General features: G+C 35.5%; 1 long non-coding RNA gene and 1 pseudogene across 1 annotated transcript in view; one reads left to right on the top strand and one right to left on the bottom strand.

Moving 5' to 3' along the window:
* LOC110216758 (uncharacterized) overlaps positions 1 to 18,371 on the bottom strand; it is a 104,128-nt gene that overhangs the window by 14,786 nt on the left and 70,971 nt on the right. The window lies entirely within an intron of this gene.
* LOC110216750 (alpha-1,3-mannosyl-glycoprotein 2-beta-N-acetylglucosaminyltransferase-like) lies at positions 9,417 to 10,752 on the top strand (annotated as a pseudogene).

Genomic DNA, 18,371 nt, shown 5'->3' with positions numbered 1-18,371 from the left:
AAATATTTTTTCCTTATTGTTATTTTTTAATTGAAACCTTTCTATTAATTTTATTTTATTTTTATTTTTTAGAAATATTGGGCAGTGAATAAATATAGTCCTTGAGCTGCTACTTTCCATTCTAGGAGTAAGACTTAACTTTTTAGCTAGTTTAAATAACCAGCACGTGGCCATGGCAGGATGCTTTTTAAAAAATATACATATAGCTTATTAAGATTGTTATAAATTTTCCTTATGCTATCTATTTGCTTTAAATAAGATCTTCAATATTTTCTTATTCCATAGCAGTTACTCATAAGCAATTAAAATATTTATGTCTATATCTATATATGCAAAACTTTATTGTAAGGTTGAAAAGAAATATGCAGAAATGGCAACATTAATAGATGTGAGAATTTTTTTCTAAAAAAAAAAACAAAAAACTCAAAATATGAAAGTGCAAGGTAAGGCTTTTTTTTTCTTCCAGGTATGTGTAGGATTGGAATGCCTCTAAGATATTTTCAAAATATGGAATTCTGAGATTTTATGAGCCCCTCATTTTTTTCCTTATCACTCTCTTACTTATTATGTACTTATTTGCTTTCTCTTATGTTATAGTCATTTTGGGCAGTTATCTTTCTCTTCCACTAGAATGTAAGCTTTTTGAAGTTGTTGCTAAATAATTTTTCAGTCATATCCAACTCTCCACGACCCCATTTAAGGTTTTGTTGGCAGAGATACTAGATTGGTTTGTCATTTTCTTCTCCAGATCATTTTACAGATTAGAAACTGAGGTAAACAGAGTTAGGTGACTTGTCCAGAGGCATACAACTACTAAGTGTCTGAAGTATTTCAAAGCTAGAGGCCATTTTGTTTTTCACTTTTGTAATTTCACAACTTATCACAGTGCCCTACACATGGCACTTGTTTTGTAAACATTTATTGAATTAAATTGAATTATCTTTGAATCTCCACCAGCATTTAATACAATGAATGCCTTAAATATAATAGATCCAGTGACATATATGAAGAATCCTAGAGAATCAATAGTTGAAATAATTAACAACTTTAACAAAGTTGCAGGATAATAAATAAATCCTAAATAGTCTTATATATTACCAACAAAGTTCAGCAGCAAGATACAGAAAAAAAATTCCACTTAAAATAACTGTAAATAACATAAAATACTTGGTAGTCTACCTGCCAAGATATATCCAAGAACTATATTAAACACAATTACAAAACACTTTTCACGGATCTAAACAATTTGGAAAATATTAATTGCTCATGGATAGGCCAAGCCTATATAGAAAAAAAAATTACAATTCTACCTAAATTAATTTACATAATCAGTGCTATGCCAATCAAACTATCAAAAACTGTTTTATAGAAAAAAATAAAAAAATCCATCTGAAAGAACAAAAGGTCGAGCATATCAAAGGAATCCATGAAAAAAAAAATGTAATGGAAAGTGGCCTAGCCATACCAGGTAACAAACTATATTGGAAAGTGGTAATCATCCCAACCACCTTGTACTGGCTAAGAAATAGAGTGATGGATCAGTGGAACAGATTAGGTACATAATTCACAGTAGTAAATGATCATAATACTTCATTTAATAAACACAAAGATCCAACTTTTGGCATAGTAACTCACTATTTGCCAAAACTACTGAGAAAACTTGAAAGTAATTTTGCAGAAACTAAGTAAAGACCAATATTTCACACCATATACCAAGATAAGGTCCAAATGAATATGTGATTTAGATATAAAGGCTGATACCATAAGTAAATTAGTGGATCATGGAATAGCTTACATGTCACATACATGAATAAGGGAAAAAATTATGACCACACAAGACACAGAAAGCATTACAGGTATAAAATGGATAATTTTGATGATTACATTAAATTGAAAAGTTTTTGCACAAACAAAATCAATGCAGCCAAGGTTAGAAGGAAAGCAGAAAACTGGGAAGGAAAATTGTATAGCAAGTCTTTCTGATAAAAACCTCATCTCTCAAATATATAGAGAAGTGAGTCACATTTATAAGGATATAAGTAGTTCTCCAATTAATAAATGGTCAAAGGATGAGAACAGGTAGTTTTAAAATGAAGAAATCAAAGCTATCTATAGTCATATGGAAAAAAATGTTCCAAATGACTATTGATTGGAGAAAAAACTCTGTGTTACAACCTCATAACTATCATATTGGCTAACACGATAGAAAAGGAAAATGACAAATGCTGATGGGAATGTGGGAAAATTGGGGCATTAATGCATTGTTGGTAGAGTTGCATTGATTCAATATTCACAATAGTTGGAACTATATTTGGAGCAATTTGGAACCATGGCAAAAAGGCTATAGAATTGTGCTTACTCTTTGATCCAGCAATACTACTGCTAAGCAAGGTCCGTATCCCAAAGAGATTAAAAAAAAAATTAAAAGAAAAAGTCCTATATGTATGAAAATAATAGCAGCTCTTTTTGTGGTGGAAAAGAATTTTTAAACATTGAGGTGATGCCCATTAATTTAGGAACAGAAGAAAGCTGTTCTGTATGATTGTGATGGAATACTATTTTCCTTTAGAATGCTTTCAGAAAAAAAAAACCGTGGAAAGAATTACATGAATGGATGTAAAGTGAAGTCAGCAGAACCAGATCATTGCACATATTAACAGCAATAATATATGATGATCAACCATGAAAGATTTATTATCAGCAATATAATGATCCAAGACAATTCCGACAGTCTTATCATGAAAAATGCTATCCACCTCCAGAGACTGAATTGATAGAGTCTCAGTGCAGATCTAAACATACCTTTTGAAAATTGTCTATATTTTTTTTTGTTTTTCTTTTATTGGTCTGTGATTTTTTGAGTACACAAATAATACTGAAATATGTTTTGCAGGACTGTGCATGTATGATCTACATCAAATTTTTTGCCTTCTCATTGAGAGGGTGAAGTGTTTAGGGGGAAAGGGAAGGAAAGAATTTGGAACTCAAAAATTATTTTTACTTCTAATTTGAAAAAACAAAATATTCAAAAATTTAAAATATAATAGATCGTTAGTAGACATTTGCTAAATGAATGAGTTATACACATTAGTTTGGATGTAATGTATAGTTCAAATGGTTCTCAAATAGTCTGTGGCAGAAAATGTAGATGAAATACCATTTCTCTCTTTTTACTCAGAGACATCAACTTCACCTAACTTGACTGTCATATTTTACTCTTCCTGTCTTCAGATATTAAGGTAAAAGTCTTCTCAATGATCCTTGATCTTTGTAATTAGAAGATATATAAATATGTATTTTTCCACAAATTGTTAGAATAACATTTTCATGACAAAATTATTTCTAATTCTAAAAAAGCATAACAGATTATTTGCTTATATTTCAGTAAAAATTGGAGTTAAATTTTAGTTCTGTCTTTTCTTCTACTACATCCCTGTTAGTGAAGTATGAGAAAACTTAAAGATATAAAATATGGTCAGCCTTTCTTGTGGTCATGGTAAAGTCATGGAATTCACACTCTAAAACTTATTTTGGAAAAATGGAAATAATCATTTTACAGTTATCTGTTGGTTTGTTTATTTATTTATTTATATTGGTAGAGTGAAGGCATTTAAGTGAAGGCATGAAATTATTCACCTAATTAATCTGGAATATTCAGAAACATAAAAAAGCTATATTTTCCCTACTGTGAAATATAGTGTGTACTTCTAGTATTTATATTTGTTGGTGGTAATTAAAATGATAACAAAAAATTAAAAAGAAATACTGGAAATTATTTTTAAATGAAGATAGAGTTCATAAGAGAGCATCCTACTACTGTTAAAATATAGGAATATAATACAGCTCCTTTCTATTTCTTACTTCTTCTCAAGTATTGCACTTTTTTGAAAAAGGCTAATAAAGATACATACTTCATATTTCTCTGCATTTACCAATTTGATTAGCAGTTTCACCTGATGTGAAGGGGGAGCATCAGAACATGTAATGTCAAAATAAAATACCCCCAAACTGTTGGGATTTTATACTACAGTTGTTACAAATATTGAGTTTTAATATGAGTCAATTATTCAAAGGTATATGTTAGTTGTAGTCCATGATACATCTTTGTAGAAAGTTTTTGAAGAGTATTAATAGCTGCTTCTTGTTTCCCTGGTCACCAAAGCAAAAAAGCCAACTGAGAAAAAAATGGGCATATGATCTGAGGCTCTAATCAACATACCTCAGTCAGCTTTGATCAAGGTAGTGTCTGTTACGATCCTAGGTCTGAGTCTATATTACCTTCTCTTAGTCAGAGAGATAGCATTATGCACTAGGGAGAGCACTGAGCCTGGTTTCAGAAAGACCCAAGTTCACATCACATCTCAGCTATTTAATAGAGGTGTGACCCTAGGCAAGTCACTTAAGATCTGTTTGCTTCAGATCCTTGAAGGGTAAAATGGAAATAATAATAGCATTTATCTCCCCATCTTGTTGTAAAGATCAAATGAGATAATATTTGTAAAGTACCTGGCAAAGTTATATAAATGGTAGCCATCATTTGAATCTTCAATGTGAACATTTATACCTGAGAAATCAGTCAGTGCTATAAATCAGCAATTAAGTATTGTTTTGTTGACTGTCTAGACTAAATAAAATGACAGAGAAAATGAGAATAATGCAGATTGAACTGTGAAATATGCACTGATACTTCACCCCTCCCATTCCCACTCCCCACCCCAACAGCCAGGTGTTAAGCATTTACCAGCACTCCCTTGGCCTCAAAGCTCAGTGGATTCTTTTATGTGTGATGTGATTAATATTGTAATTACATAGGATTTTCAGTGGATATCACAGCTCCTAAAACCACAGCCCCTAAAGCAATTTAAAGTTTACATCATCTGGAACCAGATAATCCTGTTGCCATCCAAATGCAACATCCCTAGCAGGCAATAGCATTGTATTTTTTTAAAGCATTATAACTGAACTGAAAGATAGCCTGAAGTCTTTTGATTAGAGAGTTATCAGAAAGGGAAAGACACATTTTTCTACTTAAAAGTTACTATGAGTATTTTTAAAATCTATTTTAAAGTAAATGAAAAAGGAAAGAAATGAAAGAAATACAGGTAATAAAGGACCTGTATGCTCCTCATAATGACTATGACACTTATTGTCCCTTTATCATTATTAAGTTCATAAATTCAATTTTGTAAACAAATTTCCCTCCTTTGAAAAAAGTTTTTAATTAAATAGGTAGAATTAAGCAACAATTAAACAGTTACTTATTTAAAGGAAAATATTTCTATAGTTTAGTACCTTTCTCACTGATAATTAATATTTTTCCTCTATTAATTCATCCTAAATGTTAACTTCAAATTTTGAAATTAAAAAAGAAAATTTTTTCAGAATTCCATCAGCAATTTTTCAATTTTCTCATCATAAAACTCCAAACAGATATGTGTATGTGTGTATATATGTACGTGTGTATGCATGCATACATGTATGTATATCTCCAACTGACCACAGCATTTGTTGTCAGCCTCAGACCTGGATGATGTGTGGAGTGAAAGCCTAAATTTACCCTTTCAAATTCACATTTCTCAAAGTTTATTTCCTCTACATTTATTTCCTCTACATGTATTAGAAGAAAAAATAATTGAGATGTCCCTAATGTTTCTTCTCTGTTTTTTTTTTGTTTTTTTCATAAATCAGTATGTTTTCTTTAGTGTCTTTTAAGAAAGACTTTTTTTTTCTCTCACCAGTTTTGTGACTTCTTTAGCTGGATGGATAAATATTCTAAATACTGCAGCTGCCTCACAAATAGCTTTAGAGATGCAAATTTTCTAAAATTGTTTTTTAAAGGGCCAGAATCCTTTACACATCTTGCACAAAATAGAACATATGGAGGGAAAATAAACAGGTTTATGAAATAAAGATTTGAACTCATTTAATCACACAAGAGCTTCTCTCTAATCAGGTGACTGTTGAAAAAGATGACAATTTTATACCTTCTTAGGACTGCAATTCTATCAGGTTAGTTAGTTTCCAAGGTTAGCAAGTGGGTGGCATTTACTTTGATAATAGCAGTGCTACCTTTTTAAATGGAGGTGGTACGGGTAGTGAATTGACACATTTTCTTTGAAACAGCCACTGAAAACATTTTGCTGCCAATGGTGTTGATCATCAAAGGTACCTGTAATACCTTAGTTTTGCATCTTCCCCTATTGTAACTAAGTCATCCTCCTGGTTCTAATTATAAAGAGTGAACATCAAGGAAACATTATGCTATGCCTGGATGGTGATGGTGAGTCAACTTTTGGTCCTGGGAGCTGCCTGTCAGCTTCTTTTTTTCCATCACGATAGATGCCAAGTAGTTCTCTGACTCACAGTTTTTCATCATATTAGAAAAGCAATGGGGGAGTCATAGGCTCAACCTCCCTCAGATCATATTTCAGAAACATTCATAGTATTTTCTTGGTTCCTTATATCGTCGAAGTCTCGGGCCCTCACAGAGAAAGCAGAAATAACAACATAAGAATAGAAAATAAATCCATGAGTATTTTGAGAAGTGGCTATTAGAAAGAACATGTGTTGGTGGGAAATGGTTAAATAAAATAGAAAAAGAAATGCCACTGACTATTTTTTTTTATGTCATATGCAAAGGAAGGAATTTTTAAAGAACCTGTTGGTTCTCTTTCAACAAGTATTATACAGATCTGCTAATTTCGTAACTTTTACTGCTCCATTGAAAATAGATGACATCTCTCTGGAAGATTTTACATTATTTTCCTCAAACTTTTTCTGCACATTGTTTAATACCCATCTCAAATGTTATTTCATTTATGGGACCATAGTTTCAACTTGACCCAATTAAATCCAATCCAAAATACATTTTAAGTGACCTTATGTGGAATGCATTATGAAATGAGATGAAGATACAAAAACATAATTAAAACTTCATTTGCCTTCATGGAGCTATTACTATTGCTGCTGCTGCTATTACCACCACCACCACCACTACCCCTACAACTACAAATAAACAGAATAATGCATTAGGGAAGAAAAAAAAAACTTGGTTCCCTGGGATCAGAGGACCTGGATTTAAATTCTCCCTCTGAAGCTTACTTCCTCTACTATATTGACTAATCATTTAATCTTCTTGGTCCTCAGGATTTTCTTCTGGAAATTAATGAGGGTCAGCTAGGTGGTTGCTAAGGTTCATTCCAGTCCTAGATCAACAATATTAGATTTGTACATATCTATGTATGAGAAGAAAAGAGTAAACTCTAACTAAAGGGATCAGGTAAAGCTACCCATACCAAATGATACATGAGCAGAACTTGAAAAAAGACAAAAATTCTGAAAAGAGAAGACAAGAGGGAGTATTTAGACGCATTTAGGCAAAAGTTCATCTAGAAATGATCTATAGGTTTTAATGGGCTACAAAACAATAAGAATCAAAACTTCGGGATGGCAGCAAAAGAAGCTAATGTAAACTTGAGCTCCATTAAGGGAATCATAACTTCTGGAAATAAAAGAGGTGATAGTTGTGCCTACCCTGGGCAGTCCATGTTTACAGTATTATATTCAGTTCTTGACACCACATTTTAGAATAGCAGCAATAAGTTGAAGATCATTAAGTGCAGGACAGTGGGGATGGAGAAAGACTTTAAATCCATTCCAAATGAATATCAGCTGATGGAACTGGGGATGAGAAGGCTAAAGGGAAACATTATCTATTTTTAAATACTTCAAAAGTGTCTTGTGGTAGAATGTTTTAACTCATTCTATTTGACTCTAGAAGGCAGAAATAGAAAAATGGGTACAAGCCATAAAACCAGAATTTTAGACTTTGTTTAAATATACCTTAAATTTAAGCATGTATCTCTCCTCTCTCTCTCTCTCTCTCTCTCTCTCTCTCTCTCTCTCTCTCTCTCCATATGTGTGTGTGTGTGTGTGTGTGTGGATGTGTATGTAGGTATATATGTATGTATATATAAAATATATATGTATGTATGTATGTATATACACATGTAATATACGTTGGAGGATATTTGCATAGATGTAAGCATGTTTATTTGTATTATATTTGTGTCATTTACTATTTGTTGGTGGTATTGCTCAGTTGTTTTCAGCCATGTCTGACTCTTCATGACAAGCTTTAAAATTATTCTTTATCTTAAAAACATTGGGGATCTACTAAAGTTGCTCAAACAGGGTAGTCCTAAGGTCAAATTTGTTCTTTAGGAAGATTAATTTAGCAGTTATATGGGGGAAATATTGGACAAGAGAGAGACTAGAAGCCAATAATCCAAGTGCCAACAGTTCATAGAATCATTCATGTAGGCTTGAATGAAGGTGGTACTGTATATAATGCTATTTAATACTATATGAGGAATTGTCTAGCATTATTTGTATTACATTCAAGATGTTTTGTTTTGTTTTTGTATTGTAAACCTATATTAGTGTAAAATGGGTTACCCAATAAGGACCGAGTCCTGAGTGCATGGACAAGAGGTTCAGCCTGCTTCTGGAAATGTGTACTGATTTGGAATGAAAGGACTTTGTCTCAATTCATGGAAAGTGTATATATTCTGTAATTGTTTTATTCTACTTAGTGTATGGGGGGGAAATGTCTTTTAGATCACTACTGAGACATTCAAAAGGAACTTGGCAGTCAAACCAATCTGTATTCCCCAATGACAAGCAATGAAAGAACTGATGTGGGCCTACTGGTGGAGAAGGAGCCTCAATTTCCCAGCTAGCTTAATATTTTGCCAGAACTGCTGAGCTATTTTCTTTATTCTATGTTTGAATATACTTCCTGTGAAACATCACTCCGTACCATGTAATGGTATTTCAGACTATCCAAAGGGTTTCTTTAGTTGAAACTTGTATTTGCATCTTTAACAGGAGTATTGTATCACTTACTTTAAGTGTAGGGTCTGACTTGATTGATTTAAAGTGAGATACCTGCTAGAGGAGGCTTGATATAGAATTAATCAAGCAACAATAAAAAAGACTGCCATGCAATATGAGGGTTCAGTTGAGATAATATGATAATTTTGTAGTGGAACTATTTGTCTTGTTTTGAGTGACTTTCCCCAAATGACGGAGGACACCAAAGGCTTAGATTTTCCATGACTTGAATGATGGAATGGTAAGTGAGAAAAGGATTAAAAGTGCAAAACAGGGATCGTCAGGGCAGGGAGTCCCCAGCCCACAGCAGGAAGCAATAGGCTCAACCCTCTGTTCCATGGCTGCTGTCTGATCCTCCAGATTACCAAAAGCACCTTCTTAGACACCAGGACAGGGGGCTGAGAAAAGGAGATAAAAGAAGGTAAAAGGTGTTTCCTCCCCTGCTACATTCCTCTTCTCCCACATCCCCCCGACCCAGTCCCTTCTGCAGCAACTTCTAACCCCTCTTGTGAGGGGTCAGGATGCTGAAGAAGCAGTCTGCAGGGATGGTGCTTTGGGGTGTGATTCTTTTTGTAGCCTGAAACGCCCTGCTCCTCTTCTTCTTCTGGGCCCGACCCTTGTCTGGTGGCCCATCATTTGAGGACCCCTTTCCTGATGACCCTGCTGGCCTTACCCGACGAGTGATTCGTCTGGCCCAGGAGACCGAGATAGATCTGGAGCAACAGCAGGAGCTGCTACAGCAAATCCAGAATCACAATGCACTGTAGAACTAGGGACAACAGGCATCTACTGCAGGCCTTCCTGCTACCTGCCACCCAGCCCCAGCCCCTACAACATCTGTCCTTCCCATTTTAGTCATTGCCTGTGATCACAGCACAGTCCGTCGTTGCCTAGATAAGCTTCTCCACTACAGGCCATCAGCTGAGCATTTTCCCATTATCGTGAGCCAGGACTACAGGCACAAGGCAACAGCCCAGATCATTGCTTCATATGGCAATGCCATCATGCACATTAAACAACCTGCCTTAGCAGTATATCTGTTCCAACTAAGCACCAAAAATTCCAGGACTATTATAAGATTGCCCTTCATTATCATTGGGCCTTGAGCCAAATCTTCCGCACCTTCAAATATCAGGCAGCTGTGGTGGTGCAGGATGACCTGGAAGTGGTTCCAGACTTCTTTGATACTTTCAAGCCACATATTCACTCCTAAAGACTGATCCATCACCGTGGTGTGTTTCAGCCTGGAATGATAACGGCAAGAAGCAGATAGTGGATGCCACAAGACTTGATCTTCTGTACTGAACAGACTTTTTCCCAGGCTGGAGGTGGCTGCTGCTGGCTGAGCTACGGCATGAGCTAGTGGCTCAAAGGCCTTTTGAGATGACTGGATGCCACAACCAGAGCATTGTTGGGACAGAGCTTGCTTAAGGCCAGAGATCTCTCGGACTATGACCTTTGGTCACAAGGGGGTGAGCCAAGGGCAATTCTTTGACGAGCACCTCAAGTTCATCAAGTTCACTCAAGGTTTTGTGCCCTTCATTCTGTTGAGCCTGTCCTATCTGAAACGGGAAGTCTATGATCAGGACTTTATGGCCCGAGAATATGCTGTCTCCCAAGGTGCAAGTGGAGGAGCTAAAAGACAACCAGAAACAGGAGTTAGGGGAGGTTTAGGTACAGCACAAAGGACAGGACAGCTTCAGAGCTTTCACTGAAGCCCTAGGTGTCATGGATAATCTCAAGTCAGTTATTCCCCAAGCTGGCTGTGAGGACATTGTTAGTTTTCTGTTCCAGGGCCATCAGGTGTACTTGGCACCTTCCCAAGACTGGACTGGTTATGACCCTATCTGGAGTTAGCAGTGGCACCCACTGTCTAGTCCTCTACAGGAAAAGTTAGAGAGTCTTGCCTATAGGCTGCATTGTTCTTTTTGTGTGTGTTTTTTTTAATCACTTTTTTTCTTTTTCCAAGTGTCATTACAGCCTCTACCTGGGCCAAGGGTGTGAGATACCTGGTTTATATCCTGTCATCAATGGCAAAGCTTTCTTGGGGAATATTAGGGATCTGGGAAGGAGGTTTGTAAGGTGGAGAAAAAATTCAGCCCCCTACCCTTCAGAAGTCAGGAGTCCTAGTCTTTCCACTAGATAGTTTTGTTTTTGTCATGAAAATCTTAAGAAAGTTGTAATTTTTAGAGACCTTTTCTCTCATTGAGACTTCATTATGTACTGGCCTGATTTTTCTCCTCTACTGCTGTCCCTTCTAGCTAGGGTGCATTTCCTCTTTCTGGGCCTCAGTTACCTCATCTATTAAGTGAACAGGTTGGACTAGTTGACCTTTAACAGCCCTTCTAGCTCTAAATCTGTGACATTATGATCCCTACCTCTGTTCCTCCCACTTAATCCATCTCTTTTTCTAAGGTCTCAGACTGGGGACATAGATGTGCTCATGGCCAAAGCAAGAACACACCAAAGGGGAGCCAGGGAACACATTACTAAATTCTAGGTGTTTGTACTTTTTAATTCCCTTTGGCCTTTATCCTGTCTCATTCTCTTTGTTTCTGCTATGTGTGCAGTGTGTGTCATGTTCCTATCCATATAACTGTATATATATATATATATATATATATATATATATATATATATATATATACACATACATATGTATATATGTATGTATATATATATATATATATATACATACATATGTATATATGTATGTATATATATATATGTGTGTGTGTATATATATGTATATATGTATATATATATGTGTATATATATATTCATTTTTCTTCATTCTTTTTTTACATTTCTGTTGTCTCATTTTCTCACTTTCTCTGAAGTATAGTAATCTCCAATTCTAAAAATAAAAATTGAAAAATTGAATGTGGAAAAGTAAAACCTCCCCAGTTCTCCGTTCTCAGGACTAGGGGGAAATTGTGGGGTGAGCTTAGAGTCCTCAGTGGCAGCGTCCAGGCTCCCCGAACCCAATTTTTCCTAGATTCTTTAGGAAGATGTAGCTTCAAATGGATAATGGAAAAGTGAAAGTGTCTTGTCCACTGTGCCCCTCCCATTTTTAACTGGGTTCAATTCCCTTGTTGATTATGTGGATTGCTTCCTCTCTGAGTTTCTGTTTTCCCTCTTCCCCTGTGTTGGAATACTGAGGAGCAAGCACGCCATTAGCAGCTAGCCCCTCTCCTCCACTTGTGTAATTGTATTCCCAACACAGATAAGGTAGGGTGTGCCCTCCCTTACCTCCAACTCCTTTATTTCTTGGGAGATGAGGATAGTGCTGGCTGGATGAGAAATTTGGTCATTTATATTTTTTCTTCCCTACATGACTTCAACTTCATTTAAGAAAATTAAAGGTATCTAATTATTTTCCAGAATAAAATAAATATTGTCATTTGAAAAAAATAAAAGTGGAAAATATTTTATAGATAGACTTGTTAACTATGTGGTCAAGACTATTAAAGGATTCATCACCATTCTCCGCATTCCTTCCTAAGATTCCCTTTTTTCCTAATTCAGCAACCATTTACTCCTTGTTGGTTAGAATCACATGCACAGTTGTAGTTAATTTTCTATGCTTCTTTCTTTACATAAAAGATGAAATAATTCTTAAGACAAGAATACAATTTATTAATTGTTCTGATTTTGGTAACAGGTATCTGGTCATTGAAATGCACTAAAAATATATGACACTTCAAGCAAGGTTTGAGTTTTGTTTAAGAACTCTTGTATTTCTTCCTGCTGGTCAGGTGGTTTCTTTTGGCTTCTCCTACTGATCAGTACATAAACACTGTCCACCATGATTGCTCCCTGTAGTTCCTGAATTTCCTATACTTTTTATATTTAAAAGCAGTAACCTTGTACCCAGTTTTAAAGCTATGAATTCCCAAATTCTGAGTTTCTCCTAAATTATATATTTAACACTAGCAATATATTTCTTCATTTTTGTCATTGCTATTAGTATGGAATGTAAACTTATGAGGATGTTGAAAAATATGCTGGGATCATCATTTATGGATCTGACAGTGATAAGTAGTCCATCCATACTAAAGCACAGTGGAGATAAGGGAAGGGAAGCAAGAAAGAAGGTACAATCTGAATACAGGCAGACAGAAATCTGGGAAACATATAAGATGAAATATTACCTCAAGTAAATGTTATATTGACCTACTGACATGGACACCTTATAGGACTGAAGAAATCACAAGACAGTGTATTTGACTTGAATGATTAGATAAATTTGTTGATTAGAAAGTTTTTGCAATCCCATTAAGGAGCTATGGCTACATGAAATGATATTTTATAATGGGAAAGAAACTGTGAGATTAAAAGTTTGTATTCAAGAGGCAGCTAGGTGATGCAGTGGATAGAGCACTGGCCCTGGAGTCAGGAGGACCTGAGTTCAGATCTGGCATCAGACACTTGACACTTACTGGCTGTGTGACCCTGAGCAAGTCACTTAACCCTATTGCCTAACCAAAAAAAAAATTGTAATCAAATGGCTTTATTATATGTAATGGAGTATGTTTTTTATATTCTTTTTACCCTTAGAGATTAATTACTTTTGAGAGATTAGATAGATAGTGTTGAATTTGGAAGAAAAAGACATTGGTTCAAATTCTGCTGGTAGGTCTGCCAGCCTCAAGTTTCTCCCCATTTCCACCCATCCCCTTTTCAGCTGCCAAAACACAGATAAGACCATGTCACGTTCTTAGTAAAACCAAGTGACTCCTTATCATCTCCAGAATAAAATTCAAAATCCTCTGGCATTCAAAGACCTTAATAACTTACCTTCTTAATTACACATAGGCACACACACACACACAAATACACATACCTTTCTTGTCTTTTAATGACATTTTTTTAATTAATTTATTTTGACTCATCAATAATCACTTCCACATGCTTTTGAGTTTAAAATTTTTCTCCCCCTTCCTCCCCACTACCCTCCCCAAGACAGTGCACAATGTGATATAGACTATACATTTACATTCCTATTAAATATATTTTCACATTAGTGATGTTGTAAGTAAAAATTAAAACCAATAGGAAGAACCATCAGAAAGAGGAAACAAAGCTCAACAGAAGAGAAAAAAGATAGTGATTCAACCTCCATAGTTCTTTCTTTGGATGTGGATAGCATATACCTTATTTCTTATCAGGTACTCTTCAGGACAGTGACACTGGTTTCCTTGCTGTTCAACAAAAAGAATAATCCATTTCTTGATCCTGGAAATTTTCTCTGACTTTACCCAATGCCTGAAATTCTCTCCCTTCTCATCTCTTTCTCCTGCCTTCCTTGGCTTTCTTAAAGTCCCAATTAAAATCCCATCTTATACTGGAAGTCTTTACCAACCCCTCTTAATTCTAGTTCCTTTCCTTTTTAAATGATTTATTTATCTTGTCATCAATATTTGTATATATTTGTTTGTTTATTGTCTTTCTCATTAGATGGTGAGCTCTTTGAGGGCAGCTATTATCTTTTGCCTCTTTTTGTCCCAGTACTTAGCACAATAATTGGCACAATATAGGAACTTAATAAATGCTTATTGACTTTTGATTACTCTACTCAGAAACTAAATATGTAGTCATGGGCTAGTCATTTAATTTCTCATCATCTCAGTTTTATTTATGTGTTATATCCAGGTAATAATGTTTATATTGCAAAAGACAGTGTGGAATAGGGTATAGAGAGCTGATTTTGGATTCTGGAATACCAGAGTTCTCATTCTGCAAGGTCTCCCACTGCATCTGGAGTCATCTCCAGTCATCCTGATCTATATCTTGCATTGGCTCTGGAGGAAAGAGTGAGGCTGGTAACCTTGCACAGTTCTGCATCAAATCCAATCCACTTGCAACTCATGACACCACCTTCCTAATGTCATGGTCCTCTTCAAGAATGAAGGACAAACAATAACACAAACTCTCTATAGGATCCTAAATCAGTCATGTAAATTTTCAGTGTCCTGGGAAACATTATGAGCCATTAAATTGCAAAATAGTTACCAAAAAAGTATAAAATCATGGGTCCTCTGCCCCTCACTAAGAAAGAAAGAAAGAAAGAAAGAAAGAAAGAAAGAAAGGGAGGAAGGAAGGAAGGAAGGAAGGAAGGAAGGAAGGAAGGAAGGAAGGAAGGAAGGAAGGAAGGAGAAGAAGGAGAAGGAAGAAGGAAGGAAAAAGGAAAGGAAAAAGAGAAAGAAAGGAAGGAAGGAAGGAAGGAAGGAAGGAAGGAAGGAAGGAAGGAAGGAAGGAAGGAAGGAAGGAAGGAAGGAAGGAAGGAAGGAAGGAAGAAGTCCTTTTTACTATCCATCTCACAGAGTTGCTATGAGGTCAGCCCTTTGCCAACCTTCAAGTACGATATAAATATGAGTTATGATCCTTGATAGCATTGTTATCTGCTTGCACATTGCTTGAGCATATTATCTTAATGTGGTGGTTTTAGGATTTAAGGGGAGAATAGAAATCATATTTGATGCTCACGGTTGTTTTGTGTGCAAAGAATACCAATAGCCAACCAGTAACAGAATGACTTTCTATAGCTAAGCCTTTGAGGAGAGAGTTTAATAGGGCCTAAAGGCTGTCGCCTCTGGAAAGGAGAGACAATTTTTCCTAGGCAAAGCAGAAGTTTCATCAGTATGGTTTCATCAATTGAAACTGTAAGTGTGACTATTTAACCCCAGAGACCTGGACCCACAGTGGTGAGGAAAGTAACAACAATCACAACGATGGTGATGATAGCTAACATTTATATAGTGCATACAAGTTGTGAAGCATTGTATTGTTATGCAAACATTGACCATTTTGGGTCTCACAATAACACTGGGAATTAGGTGCTATTATTATTCTCATTCTATAGTTAAGGAAATTGAGACTAACTCAGGTTAAGTGCTTTGCCCAAATAAGGATCTAAGGTTGGATTTGAGCTCTCCTGAAAAAAATTAAATTGGGGTGGCATGGAATATCAGAGATTTTTTCCTAATTATAAAATATCTTGGACCACACTTTGTGTAACAATTAACAATTTTCAAAACTAAAAATGCTGAGAAGAAAATATATTCATGTGTGCGATCTAGAAGACAGTGAAAAGTAGGCTTATCAGCAATAACATTTGTTCCTTAGGAAACAACTTGTATGAGTCAACAAATAATCATCTGCTACTTGAAAATTCTTTCTTTAGACATGTGATTAGCCAAGGTATCTTTCTCTCATGTTTAGATTTCTCTTTTTTTTTTTATTCTACCTCCCAGTCCTGGAATTCTGCCCCAAGTATGCTTATTTTCATTTATGGAAAATGTGCTAAAAGATTTGAAAGTATGGTTTTTGAACACTCAGAAGCATGGTTTTTGTTTGCCTAGTTTAAAAATTGAGTGCATAGCTAGAAATAGCAGAGCAGATGGGAGAAATAACATGGATTTATAAGCACCATGCATTCTATGGCATAGCTAAGAAGGTAGCTGACAAGTCTTTGGATGCATTTCTTTTCCATTGAACTCAATTAAACAAACAGTTACAAAGCACCTACTATGTGAAAGAACTATATAAGGTGCTAATACTACAAGCACAAAAGATGAAGATATTTTTGAAAGCATTCTTTGATCTCATAGAGCTTATCTTATATTCAATATTTACTTAGGTACAAAAAGCAAATTATTTGCATATGGATTGGGTGATAATGAGGTTATGACAAATCTCCAGGTTCATTTTCACTTTAAGGATCATTGAGGAGGGTTTATGTGGTTGAATGGTGAAGGATAAAGTTAGGTGAATAAGATAGTAAAGGAATATCCTGAACTTCAAAGGGGTTCATATGTAAGTTTGGGTTTAAGGGTAAAAACATTCTATCCTTTTGCAATATGATAAAGACTGTGCACTCTTCAGAATGATGTTCTTAAATGCATAGAATAAAATAAGTAGGATTGCAAAGGAAATCAACTATATTGAAATAAAGATGCAGTTTTTATTTTCCCAAACCAAATTTCCAGATCTCCTGAAATCTATGCACAGACATCTCAGGAGTCTATGGAGACTTGGTTAACAGCTACTGGTCTAGAGCCTCAGAAGCCATCTAATATAATGCTTTTCATTTACAGATGAGTTAAAGGATACCCAGATTGGTTAAGTGACTTGCCCGAAGTCACAACGCAACAAAGGTTGGATTAGAACCCTGGTCTTCTTACTCAATAACTTTCCACTGAACCACACATTTCATATAATAGATAATGGGAAATCACTGTAGTGTTTCAATCAGGATAATTACATGACAAAAAGAGTGCTTTTGGGTAATTAATCTTTGAAAAATTATATGGGTTATAGACAGGGGATGCTGTAGGCAAGTTATAAGAATATAATGTTGTCAAAGCATGAAATGAAGATGGTATGCCCTAGTATGGCAGCCATGGGAAGGAGCTGAATTCTCTGAAAGGAAATAAGGAGAATTATAGGAGCACAAATCTAGAACTAAAAGGGAATGGTGGGGAAAAGGTGGAAGGGAAACAAATAAGCATTTCTATAGTGCCTACTATGGCACTAGGAACTATGATAAGGGCTTTACAAATAAAATCTTGTTTAATCCTCACAATCACCATAAGAGATAGATGGTATTATTATCCTCATTTTACAGTTGAGGAAACTGAGACAAGCAAAAGTTAAGATACTTGCCCAGGTTCACATAATAAGTGTTTGAGGCTGGATTTGAACTCAGGTCTAACTACTGTGCCACCAACTGCTAAAAGGGATCTCAAAAGCCATTAAGCCAAGAATATCATTTTACACGTATAGATGAGGAGACCAAGTTCCAAAGATTTCAAGTGACTTATCCAGACTCACACTGATTGTAAGTATGTAATTAGGTTTCAAACTCAGGTCTTCTGATGACAGAGCTAGTGCTCTTTTCCTGTGTCACAGATGCAACAAAGGAAGACTGTAGTCCCAGGTCATTCAAAGGTGTCAAATCTGTGATGAAAAGACACTGACAGCACATTTGTTTGGAATGGAAACATTGGGAGAGAGAAAATTTCATCCATTTCAGTGTTAGATGTGGCAAACTATTGCTTAATCACAAAATTTTAAGGGTAAAGAGGTCCTTGGCAGTGATTTAGTCCAAACCATTCACAAAAATGAGTTCTCTGGCAATTTACAAAAATAAATCCCCAACTAGCCTTTTTCCTAAAACCCTCACTATTTTAGGCTGTGGATCATTCCATGTTTGAGTTGCTCCAATTGTTAGAAAACTATTTCCTACAATCAAAAATGTACCTATTTACACTTTCCACTCATTGTTGTCTGTTTAGTTCTTTGGGGGACAAAGAGACAGAGCTGCTCCTTCCTTGGGATTGCTCGTTAAATATTTGGAAGTGAGCATCAATTTTTCCTATGCCTTCTCTTCTCTTCTCCAATCAATGAATCAATCAATCAACTTTCAATTTAATAGACTTAGTATGTTATGCTATGTGTTGTGCAGTCAATTT

The sequence above is a fragment of the Phascolarctos cinereus genome, unplaced genomic scaffold (assembly GCF_003287225.1).
Source record: "Phascolarctos cinereus isolate Bilbo 61053 unplaced genomic scaffold, phaCin_HiC Scaffold_5;HRSCAF=322, whole genome shotgun sequence".
NCBI lineage: Eukaryota > Metazoa > Chordata > Mammalia > Diprotodontia > Phascolarctidae > Phascolarctos > Phascolarctos cinereus.
The sequence above is the reverse complement of the archived record's forward strand: the minus strand, read 5'-3'. Positions and strand labels throughout refer to the sequence as shown.